The sequence below is a fragment of the Simochromis diagramma genome, unplaced genomic scaffold (genome assembly GCF_900408965.1).
Source record: "Simochromis diagramma unplaced genomic scaffold, fSimDia1.1 OVJJ01000293.1, whole genome shotgun sequence".
NCBI classification, from domain to species: domain Eukaryota; kingdom Metazoa; phylum Chordata; class Actinopteri; order Cichliformes; family Cichlidae; genus Simochromis; species Simochromis diagramma.
Genome location: NW_024386801.1, coordinates 16394485 through 16407179, shown reverse-complemented (window position 1 = coordinate 16407179; position 12695 = coordinate 16394485). Strand labels below are relative to the sequence as shown.

At 41.7% G+C, this 12695-nt stretch overlaps 1 protein-coding gene across 1 annotated transcript in view; it reads right to left on the bottom strand.

Moving 5' to 3' along the window:
• The window catches only part of si:dkey-82f1.1 (DENN domain-containing protein 2A), a 32705-nt gene extending 21590 nt beyond the window's left edge, over positions 1-11115 (bottom strand). The window contains exon 1 of the mRNA XM_040026200.1: positions 10708-11115. The gene's annotated coding sequence lies outside the window, so the exon portion shown is untranslated. The remainder of the gene's footprint in view (positions 1-10707) is intronic.
• Between the last annotated feature and the right edge of the window lie 1580 nt (positions 11116-12695).

Below are 12695 nucleotides of genomic sequence, written 5' to 3'. Positions count from 1 at the left end.
TGCAGAAGCACTCTGTGAAAATCTAAGTATAATAATAATCATTAGTAACTATTTTTGCGTGACTTCATCACTCTCTTGTATCATCATGGAACAAATTTGGCCCACACTTATTTTTCAATTCATTCGGGTTTGCGGCCATTCATTTATGCACAGCTCTCTCAAGGTCCTGGCATTTCAATCAGGTTGAGGTCTGGGCCATTCCAACACCTTGATTGTTTTCTTTTTCAGACATTCTTTTGCAGATTCACTGCTGTGCTCTGGATCATTATCCATTATCATTATCAGCTGTCAAAGACAGCTTCACATTTGACTGTAGAATACTTGCTATACTGCTATACAGAGGAGGTCATGATCAACCCAATGAATGCAAGGTGCCCAGGTCCTATGGCTGTGAAATATCCTAAATATTCACCCCTCCACCACCATGCTTGACAGTTGGTGTGAGGTGTTTGTGCTGACATGCTCTGTTTGATTTTTGCAAAATGTGTCGCTGTGCATTATGGCCAAACATGTCCACTTTGGAGACACTGCTTCAGAAGTCTTGTGGTTTGCTAAGAATTTTGAGTAATTCCTACATCAAGTGTTTTTCCAAGGTATGCTGTTATATGTTATATAATATATGTTAGCAAGCACAAAAATTACCCAGCTAGACACACAGCAGTCCTTTCATAGATGATGCTGAACTCAATTATTTGATGACAATGTATTGATGCTTACACAAATTTTCTACGCAAGGATCTACTTGTTTGACTAGTCATATATGGTAAATGGTAAATGGCCTGTATTTGTATAGCGCTTTTCTAGTCCCTAAGGACCCCAAAGCGCTTTACACATCCAGTCATCCACCCATTCACACACACATTCACACATATATAGAAGTTGACCTAGTCTTTGCTATGAAGTGCAAATATATTTTTATGCATTCAGACAGTGATATTACCAGTCTTACTTTTCTAACTTGGCAGAATATTATTTTTTTTGTACTTATGCTCCAAAAATCATCTCAGGTGTTGATATTTGGTGATAACTTGACAAAATGTTGCTATTGGAATGAAACCTTTATCAGACTCTACGCAGGGGGTGCTGTCAGTGTTTCACTCTCTGCTTCATCAGACCTTTAAGTCACTGTCAGCAAGCTGTGGGCCGGCTGCTGTTATCAAACTCGGGAGGCCTGTCTGCCTCTTCTCTACAGCTGCTTCTCATAAAGATTTCATCCTCCTCTCCGTCTCTCTGTCCAGCCCTGCAGGAACAGCTAACACCATGACATCATCATTCCTCACTTGTCCTTCCCCAAACTTGTTCTTTTCTCTCTGTCACTGCGAAATACCTAAAAAGGACAAAATTACTCAGAGCTCACACTGCATTTCACAGATATCACAGCTTGGAGTAAATACAGCAAAGTAACTTTGGGTGGATAAACTACTGGAGTTAGCCTTTACATAACACTAAAAAAATGATTGCCCAAAATGTGAGTTATAGCAAGTAAAGAAGAGACGATCATTCATGTTCTTCTGATTCTTTCTGCAACCAAGGCAGAGCTGGAGACCGTATCCCTTACATGATGTGGTTCAGTATACGACGTGCCAAAGCCGTGCCTGCGATCAATTTAACACACCACTGCACATTTAGCCAGGTTCTTCTGGAATGGCAAACTTGGTGGGTTTTTTTCCTACCCGTCCTTCACTCTTTTATTTCTCTCTTTCATTACCGCTCTTTCATTCCTACTTAGTCTTAAAGTTGCGGGGAGCAAAGTATGATGCAGAGGAAGAAGCAAAGGAAAAAGGGGGCGGGGTTTAATACTTTGCCCACTCTCTTCCATACAGAAAGCAGAAATCATGTAGAGCCAATTTATTGTGAGGCATATGTTAGGGCTTGGAAAGGTTGTGCCTGGTTCTTAAAGAAGTAGGGCAGAAAGGTTTGATGGTAAAGGAAAAAATGTACAGAGAGGAAGAGGAGGAGATGGTCTGGCAAATAAAAAATGGAATTTTATCACAACTCTGCAGTCTCCCTCTCTCTGCTTCTCTCTTTGTGTCCTGTTCAGGGCCCCTGCTGCTTTGCCAAGCTGATTCCATAGCAAGGCCTTGGAGAAAATCCAAACAGAAAGACTCTGATTATGAGTGCCCGTGTGCAATATTTGGCCACGCACAGAAACACTTTTACAAGCCTGGAAAGTGCCCACTCACCGACAAACACACATATGCACACACATTGTGCAACGTGCTGTCCAAACCCATTGATAATCCCCCTGCCCTGCTGTGGTGTGTCCCCTTGGCCCTCTCCCTCCATTGTAAGAGGAGGATGGACGTGAGACAGCATTGAAACTGGGTTAGCCTCAAAAGCAGACAGGAACTGTGGGGGAATACCATAAACAATTAATTTCTCCCTGTGTGTGTGTTTTTGCTTATCAGTCCATTCTAAATATACCATTGTATCCATTGTTATATTTCTAATGTCGCATATATAGCATTTCTTGTTATTGTGGTTGTCATTTTTAACAAGAGACTCCCGATGACTGGTGTCTAGAGTCTATCCCACTGGGAGCTGGGATCATGGACCAAAATATTACCTCAGAAAATGTAAACAAATCTTAATTATGACTGGGGTGACAAAGAAAGCCACTGCAGGCGCAATTATGGCGTGAAGGCACAGCCATGCAACAGAATGCAACACCATTTGTGAGGCTTTTTCACACATTAAGTGAGTACTTATTTACTTGTTTGTCTTTGTGCACTCAGATGAATAGGAAATGTGATTCAGTTCGCAGGAAGCTTAAGTAAGAGCAACCTCCTGAAATGAAGTCATTGGGCTTTTCCGCACAAAGTGTTTCTGCTTACAAATTCACCCCATACAGTAAGAACCTGGGTTTGCTTTTGATAAATGGGACAACTTTGGCTACCACAAGGTCAAAATGGCAACAAGCAGAAGGAAAACTCCACACAAGCTCAGCAAAATCCTCCCCAAAAGTCCTTCACACTTGATCTCCACTTGTCAAGAGTTTATAAATGATTCATCTCAGGCTTTTAACTCCATTAGAATTTGTGGCTTCCATTTTTCATGTGGTTAGCAGGTCAGTCGTACACTAAAGACTTAAATGTGATATTGTGATTATGTTTGGGAGAACGTTTAAACACTGTTTGCAAGATAAATCCTGAAAATCAGATTGATCCTCTGAGTCTTTCTTTTTAAAAACTCAACTGACTCGGTGGAAAATTGCAAAATGAAGTATTTCCTCCATCTTAACAATGGATTTTACTAATCAGCAACAGAAGCTCAGAGGCTACTAAGAGGCATTAACTATCTCCATCAGTGAAGAAAAGCTTCGTGAACAAAATGAGAAGAAAAAATAGAAGTGAAGGATGATGAGCCTGACTTGCAGGCATAGCAAACAAATCTCTTTTTCTTTCTATCCCCCCATCTGGGAAAGCGTGTCATATTTCTTCTCCTTGCAGAGGTGGAGCATCTGTTCGCCAAATCCCTCCCATGGACTTGTCAGCCCCTCCTGTCCACTGACACAAAGCTCCCATCAGCACAGCTCTGACTCATCCCCAGTCTGCTCCCAATTACCCTTCTGGCTCCAAAGACCAAAGACCTTGCCAACTCATTCCAAGGACAATTTTCAGCTTTCAGTTTGGCCTACATTACCCCCATAACATTGTCCCTGTTAAGTCCAAAATAGGGTACCTTTACAGCTAATACACCACTTTAGTTTAAGCAAACCTGGAAGAATGTAGTTTAAATCTCAAAATGCTCAAAAAGTGCTTTTGGGATTTTCTGCATAACTAGAATGAAATTTTTCAGTTCAATTCAATACTGTTTTGTTTATATAGCACCAAATCACAAAGCAATTGCCTCGAGCCACTTCACTTTGTAATGTAACGGCCCTACAACATTAGAAAGAAAACCCCAACAATCAAATGACCCCTTTTAAGCAAGCACTTGGCAACAGTGGGAAGGAAAAACTCCCTTTTAACAGGAAGTAACCTCAGACAGGACCAGGCTCAGGGAGAAGCAGCCATCTGCCACAACCAGCTGGTGGTGAGGGGAGAGAGACAGGAAAAAAGACAGAACACATTTTCAACACCAAACTCAAGGAAGGAGTGTCAGAAAAAGACAATCTGATAGTCACAAACTACTCAGTGACTCGCCAGATGTGCAGAGGTTAGAAATTAAGCAGGGTTAAAGATTATATTTCCATTCTTCAAACAGCTGCTATTACTTCTTTTTGCTTGTACAAGAGCATGCTCTCTCCTACTGCAAGCAAAGTATTTCAAATTCTTTAAATATTGCTACTTTTTTATTCACCTTTATTCTGCTGCTTTGGTTTTTTTCATGTTTCAGTCAAGTGAGCAGCATAGCTTGAGCAAAATAGAAACATGTGGATCCACGGTGTTTCATTTTAACTAATGAAACAGTAGAAAAAAAATCTACTTAAATATAGTATACTGTCCATTTTAAAATGAAGGAATTTTCCTTATTTACTTTGTAATTTTTTTGAAATGCTTTAACATCACATTGTTGTTTAACATTTACAGAAGCCTCTGTATTCCTGGTAGAACATTACCAGGAAATGTTCATTTCTTTTTTACATAGTCTGTTTCTTTTTTACAGTGCACCACTTTCAGTCCAGACAGAAATATGATGTATAGTTAAGATCATTTCTACCTTTATTAAGGCTATGTGATGTCACTGATCCCGTCTTCTAGCACGTCAGCAGATCAAAGTTTTAACGTATGAAATAGCTCAGCTTCACGAGACTCTAAAAATCTCTATGAGTACTGTTAGCAACTCCCGCATTTCAAAGTTTTATCCGCAGAAAAGTCACCAAACCCCTTTAAAATGTAAAACATTCAGCTCCTATCCCACAAATACAATGGGATTGCCCTATGCTAAGAAACAAGGTCTCGGTCTAGGAGCACCTGTAGTTGCAGCTCATATAAATTATCACTGACATAGTAAGTATGGTCTTTGACAGGAAATCTTGCCAAACAAAAGGCAATGAGACTTTCTATTTGATGTGATGAATTTCAGCGGATGATTTCTTAACACCCGCAAGTAGCATAGCGATAGAGGCGCCTCTTACGCACACTTACTGCTGTCACACAACCATAGATGTCTATGTTTTACCAAGCCCTCGAAGAGATGGAAACAATCCCAGGGCATGACACCTGAGACCTGGCTCTGCTATCAACAGCACCCAAAGGGCCAGGATTTTACAGACATGCGAGGAAGCGTCACTTTATACGCCATAATTCATGTGGGGAAAACACATCCAACAGTAAGCAGCATTTATGGCTATCTGATATTATACTGTGCTGACACACAATGTGGGTTTCTTGAGCCTAATGGTAAAACCTTTCCTCTCGGAGAAGCTTCAGACTGCGCGAATGTGCTGCAGTGAGTGGACTTACACATCCTTTCAACAATAACCTGGCTTCTTGAGCACACTAACATTATCCTCTGGGCCCCTGATCAAATTTCTCCTCAAAGCCACAGTCTCTGAGTTGAGCTCCAATGTCAAAAAATCCTCTCTCTCTCGCTCTTTCTCCTTCCTGTTTTTTTCACTGTTTCATATTTTAAGGGTTTCACTTGAGAATTCCCACCAGAGTTCCCACCCCCCCATCCCATCCCCTGCTCCTCTGCATGCCTGCACACAAACAGATTTTTGTAATTCGCCGCCAATCCCTGGGGGAGCTGAAAAAGGCGAGAGCTTGGGAAAGTGCTCTTCTGGAGTGCAAACTCCAGAGTCAGAGCTGACGTTTTTGACCTCCACACACCCCTTGACCGACAACTGCGAGCCTGGGCCGAGCGCGCCGGTGGATGAAGAGAGTTTAGCACCAGCGGAGCAAGCCAAAGTAAACTAATGTAAAGACGTGCATTTCCGCTTTCGTGTCTTCAAGAAGAAAGGTGTTTCATTTTGTCAGTTCATCTAACTGATTTATAATTTCTGTATGATACCAGAGTCACTGAAAAACTTACAAAGAAGAAACTTGTGCAAAAATGTATTCTGTTTTTTTAGTTAAATATTGCTAAACTAGAACTGCAAACCAGCCAATAAAGCTTTGAACTGTATTGCAATAAAATACAAAAATTACATTATGAAAACCTTAATTAAGCTGGAGACAGACAAAGAGACAACTACTACTTTCTCTCCATCTAACAAGACAGTGCTTAGATGTGATTTGGTATGATCAAAGCTGCTCTGTGTCTGCAGATTGTCTGGGGCATCTACTCATTATGTTGTTACACTTTGATGAAATCTCCAGCTCCAGGTCCAGATAAAGTATTGTTTTAATTGTCATTTTAGAGTAGATCCCTAAATTCACAGGTAAACAACCTGTAAATTTAGAAAAGAGAAGAGAAGAGATTCAAACTGTGCACTAACCTTTTCCCACTTTGCTTGGAATGCCCATCATAACAAGGCAACCTGAGCCCAAATCAATGAGGTGTACAGCCACATTATAATTACACTTTGAACCCAGATGGACACATTCCTTTCCAGACTGCAGCCTTCTCCACCTACAAGTATGTTTTTTACTCCCACCAAGTTGGGGATGTTAAGCAAAGAGTAAATGCATGTTTCTTCTTAAACACAGTGTTTGTAGATGTGCATGGAAAGGTTTTGTACCAGTGAGGCTGTAAACGTTCTCGCCTGTATTTCCATGTCTTTGTTTGAATCTGTCTGCGCCTGTTTTTCTGCATGTGTGTGCGCATGTGCGTGCATGTGTGTGTTCGGGTTTATGCCACACGCCGCCAACGGGCACAGGCTACAAAGCCACACGGGGCTGGCACTTTGGTTTGGATGGTGGTTGTCAGCACTGGTTTTCCCATGATGATTTTCCAAGGCCACATCTAACAACCTGCCATCCAGCTGCAGCTGCCTCTGTCTATGCCCATCTCTCTGCTAGAGATTCACATTCTGCACCGCTGTCTATGTAAACAGCGCAGCAGGACAGAAATTCGGCATGCCATGTCCTGTTAAACGTTCCAATTAGTGTCACAGCAACCATTTTCCCTCTGGCTGTGGTCAGAGCTCTTTTTAATATAAGTCAGACATTGAAAGAGAGAGAAGATGCCAGACAGAGCGACAGCTTGCATGCGAGAGGCTGGGGGGGGGGGGGGGGGGGGGGGGCAGAATTCATAGTTCCATCAATTCCAGATTTCTCTGTGTGTATTTGTGTGTGTTTGTGTCAAGGTTACGGGTGAACTTGAAAGCTATATGGCCAGCTGCCAACTGGATAAATGACTCCAGTATCCAGTGTGATGGTATGCATTATCCGTGCATAAATATATGCATTTATGTGAGTTGAAACAGGATTCCAGGTCTCTAAGATGGTACGAATTATTCTTGCATCCGTGTGTGTGTGTGTGTGTGTGTGTGTGTGTGTGTGTGTGTGTGTGTGTGTGTGTGAGAGAGAGAGAGAGAGAGGAGGTATCAAAGGTTGTTTTTTTTTTTACTATGATTAAACCCATGGCCATCTAACAACATCACAGATAAATGCCCACTGCCACCACAACTTGGAAACCAGAGGAATTCTTTGACCATCGCTTGTTCTTTCAGGGTATGTCACTGTGGTAACAACGGCGGCTGTAGGAGATTGGCCTGGGGGGGTCTTTAAGTTGCACGCCACCCTGCGGAGCGCCTGTCAAGAGCAGAGCGCCTATAAGAGGAGGGGTGGATGGGCCGTAACCTCCTAAAGGCCTGCTGTCACTTTTTGGAGTTGAAAACAATAGAGGAGACAGATGTCACGGACACAAACACACACACACATAGAAACACTGCTAAAATATGCACACAATACAGTGAAACTGCAGTACACAGATATGTGCACGGGCTTCATGTGTGCACAGCTATCTGATACATTTGCAAAACAAATCCATGAAAAGTGTGGGTCTGCGTAAAAACAGGTCCGTAACAGTTAACTTTCTTGCAAAATAGAGACCTTTGCGTCAGCACGGAGCTAAAACGCTGCTTTCCTGGATGAACTCGTACTCTAGTGAGTCATTCCAATGAATCAAGACTGATTTCTCCACTTCAGTATGCATCCAAGTAAAAAAAAACAAAAAAACAAGCCAGTGCACTCATGAAAGATGACCAATTTGTCACAATACTAAACATCTGGTGTTTCAGAATTCAGGAACCCCCCCGCCAACACACACACACAATGAATACATGCTGATGAAACATTCTCTGAGTAGATTTAAGCCCTTGTGCTTTGCATGTGTTGATGTGTCTAAGTGTGTTTATCATGAGGGAACACATAGATGGACGCTGAGTGAAAATAACATGGATATGAGTGTGTCAGGATTTTGGTGTGAAAAGTCAAACAGGGAAAAGTGGAGCAAATGGCTGAGAGCAAAAATGAGTAACAGAGGAGGGGCATGACTGAAAAATAAGGAGGGTAGAAATCCTGTGTGATGAATGCAAAGTCACAAGTGCTGACTTTTCCTCTACAGTGCATATTGTCTTACACCGCAGCCATGAAGGCAATTAGCCTCCGATCTTAACTCAGAATGCAAAAATCCAATCTGCCAGGCCAGTGTGTGTATGATAGTAACACTACTACCAGACACAAACACAGAGACAGACACAATGTGTTCACAGGAAAAGACTGCAGCTCACTTATTATAAGTTTGCTGACTAGCAGACAGATGGTCCCTGTGTCTTTATCTCCAGCTCTATAAACCTTCTCTCTGCAACGCTGGGGGAGTCAGCCATTCTCAATTCAATAAACGTCCCAGCCTTACCCATTTAAGTGAACCTAAAGTACAGAAAAAAAAAAGTTTGGCTGCGCCTCAGTCAGAAATATAAATATTCCAGTGCTGCATGTTCCAAGGATTTTGTTCTTGGGTTTAATGATCACCCAACAGACTGAAATACTCGAGGAGACTTGAGGAATCCACTGGGATGGATTATATTGGCTGACTGATAGCCATCCTTTGCTTACAGGACATGGCAGACGATCCTTCAGTTTTACAATCTGCTTTGAAACAGAAAGTATCAAACTTATTATTGTCTCTTTGACCACTAGTGGCATAGTAGAGCAGTGTTTTTCATCCTGCGTGTGCACGCCATAGAATGCGTTGTTTTTATGAGACAGAAGTATTCACGTTTGGATAACAAGGTGGAGCGCAAAGTTATGAGCTAATGCTACCACGTATGGTTGGTAACTGCATCTTTAGACTACATAGGTGCAAAGGACAGACAAATATAACCGCCTTATATGGGCATTTCTACTTCAACTGGCTTTCAACACAAAAAGCAACCATATTTGCTGAAGGAAACGGAGAGGAGATGTTACGGCTGGCGTTCCGCTTTCTTGGCAATACCACATATCATCAGTAGAACAATGATGGAAAGATGAAGTTTCTCCAGCAAGTTTCGGAATATTTCCAAACAAATAAAATGTTGTAATGTTGTTTTAAGAGGTAGGAAATGCATTCAAGAATTTTGCTGAGAAAGAAGATAAACAAGACTGTGTTTGTTTACAGTGAATTTAACATCATGGTGCTTTTTTTATTATCTCCTGGGACATATCAACATATTACAGTAAGTTATAGTTTAACAATAATTCACCACGGTGACCTCTTTATATGTAGGTGGTGATTTTGTAGTATTAAATACTCTTGTAATTTTATAGCCATGCCACATATTCACTTTGCAGCATAGCCAACATTGTGATGCACTATATTTTCATTCATTCTTTTTTTAAAAAAAGACTCCTGGTTGGTTTCTGTTTCTCCATGGTTACTGTGCAACTTGTCTATATATTTAAAGAGATACTTAACAGCTATTGATGTGGATATCTACATAATCCACACTGTCCTGTGAACCAGAGTCCAAAGATAGAAGGTTGCTAAACAGGAAAATCTGAAAAGAAGAAAAGTACTGTTGTGGACCTCTGTTTAATGACTACAGCACATACAGTATATTATAACATATGAACTGCAGGCTCTCAAGTGTAATGACATTTTATCCCAGCTCCAAACTCTCACCAATGCATACTCGTGCATACAGATCATTTCCCGATATTGGTAAGCTGACATTTTTCTGGAACTACCTGAGGTTTCCACCCAAGCTTGCCCCCTCACAACAACACAAGCAATGCATGAAGAGGTGCCTTTGTTCACCGCGAAGAATGCTCATCTCACTTATCCCCTCTTTTCTGTCTCTCTCTCTCCCTTAACAAGCCAAGTTTGGAATGCAGCACACACTTTGACCATTATCCAAATTGTCACCAGACCATCTACCCGCACGCTGTTTTCATTTAATAAACGCTGAGAGCTGACAACCGTTGAGCACGCATGTGCACAAACAGCTCACAGAGGTCCAGAGAGCTGGGATCCGTGGACTTGATTCAGATGTTTTTTGACTGACTACTTGAGCAACACTCAGGATACCCTAACTGCAGCCAAAGCAGTCCGGGATAACTGGTGACTCATAAAAATTCAGAGGAAACCATACCCTAACTTCTGTCGTACATATTACATTGAAGAAACATGGACGCACTTTCTTTATACAAACAAGCATTATATGTGAGGACGACTTGTAAACGCACAAAGATTGCTTTAAATCCTTTGCCAATACTAATTAAAAACAAAAAAACAAAAAACAAAACCAAAAGCAACAGTAGCTTCCCAGGAAAAAAGTTTTCACTTAGTTCAGTAAAAACAATAATTTATAGAAACATGTGAGAAATGAAATCTTACCTTTCTGAGCTGGGTGAGCCCTGGTGAAGTGCTCCTGGGGCAGTTTCTCATTTTGCGAATCCTGACCCCACAGAAGACAGCATCCACTTGCATGCTTCCTTTGCATCAGAGTAGTTTGCCTTTCTTCCTCTCTCTCTCTTCCTGAAGTTTGAGCAGCCTTACCCCTGCCTCTCACTTCTCTCACTTTGCATTGCCCTTGTCAGTACCTCCCACGTATACACACAGAAAAAAGACACTGGGTGCAGGGTACAAAAAATACTCTGAAAAAGTCACAAAGTTGGGGATATGCCTCCTCCTCCTCTGTTCTTCAGTCTTCTGCCTGCGAACTAAAACCTTTACGGCTCCTTATGCGCTCTAGCTCTTAAACGCACACTCAGAGACTCCCTATCTCTCAGTGACACTGACTCGCTCTCTCTCTCTCTCTCTCGCCCCTTCTCAAACTTTTCCCACCCCTCCTTCCCTCGAGCCACCCCCTCCCCTTCTTCCTTCCTCCTCTCGCTCTCTCTCCTCCTTCTTCATTTTCCATCATCACCCCCCCCCCCCCCCCCCCCCACCACCACCACAACTCCTCCCACCCACCTAAACCCCCCACTGCTGAACTAATCTGCAGCTGGCCGGGTGATTGGAGCCCTGGTTGCTAGGGAAACCGAGTGGAGGGGGAAAAAAACTGAAAGAATGGCGCAGGAAGGGCCAAAGCTGAGCGCAAGTGAATACATAAATAAAAATCCAACTCCGGGAGCCAATTAATCAGTTTTATCTTCTCAAAGACTTCACATGTGACCAAAAATCAGTGGCAACAACAACCACAGGTAGTTAAGTGCTCCAAATGCTCAGTGTGTGTGTCTGTGTGGTAAGATTTCAGAGATTTCAAAGAGAAAAATGGTTTGAGCTGATTACTGACCTATCCGTGTTAGGAAATACAGACTGAGGAATTCAGCTCCTCATCTTAAGCCCAAGGCAGCAGGGTAACTCAATGATCCTGTGGAGAAAGCAGAAAACAAGACCGGACAGGCATACTGATGACCAGGGCCATTGAATATTAACTTGTTCAAACCCACACACACTCTCTCTTTAGTAAGTGCATTATTGGAAGCTTAAAGACATAAATTCTTCCAAACCTGTCAAAAATCACACATGAACATGCAGTGAAATAGATGTTAAAGAGGCCTAAGACATGTTGATGTAAGACATTCACTAAAGTCACATCTTAGATTGAAAAATGTTACCTAACAGCAGCACTGCTCTGTGAGCGCCTGCAGGTGTTGTATACTTTAATCAAGCATTAGTTGCATTTTTTTTTTTTTTGCTTAATGGGTCCATTAAAGTTGAAATATGCTTTATTGGTGTGACCGTTTCTGTATACAAGAATGTCAAAGCGCCAAAATATGAAAACATATTTAATGTAAAGTTGTACAACAGTCATGTGTTGACTCTGGGTGATTCATGTTTCAGAGTGTGTACTCTGTGGTAGTTTTTTACACCATAGATAACTAATAACACACATACACTGCTGTTAAAAAGTATTTGCCCCCTTCTGAGTTTTTTTTTTCTTTTTTTTGCTTATTTGTCTCACTTACAGATTTCATCAAAAAATAATTAATGACACAAAAATAACCAGAGTAAATGCAAAATGTAGTTTTTCGAGCGTTTATTTTATTTAGAGGGGGGAAAAGTTAACCAAACCTTGTAACTGGTTGTGCCACTCTTGGAACAAACTGCAATCAAGTGTTTGTGATAACCAGAAGATAAGGAGTCTTTCATAACACTGGCTCATTGGTCCACTCTTCTTTGCAGAGTTGTTTTAATTCAGTCACCCCGGGGGGTTTCCGAGCATGAATAGTCTGTTCAAGGTCAAAAGGCCAAAGGATCTCAGCCAGATTTAAGTCTGGACTTTGACAGGGCCACTCTAACCATTCAGAGGTGGACTTGCCAGTGTATTTCAGGTCATTGTCCTGCTGCACGAACTGATGGCTCGATATTATATTTCC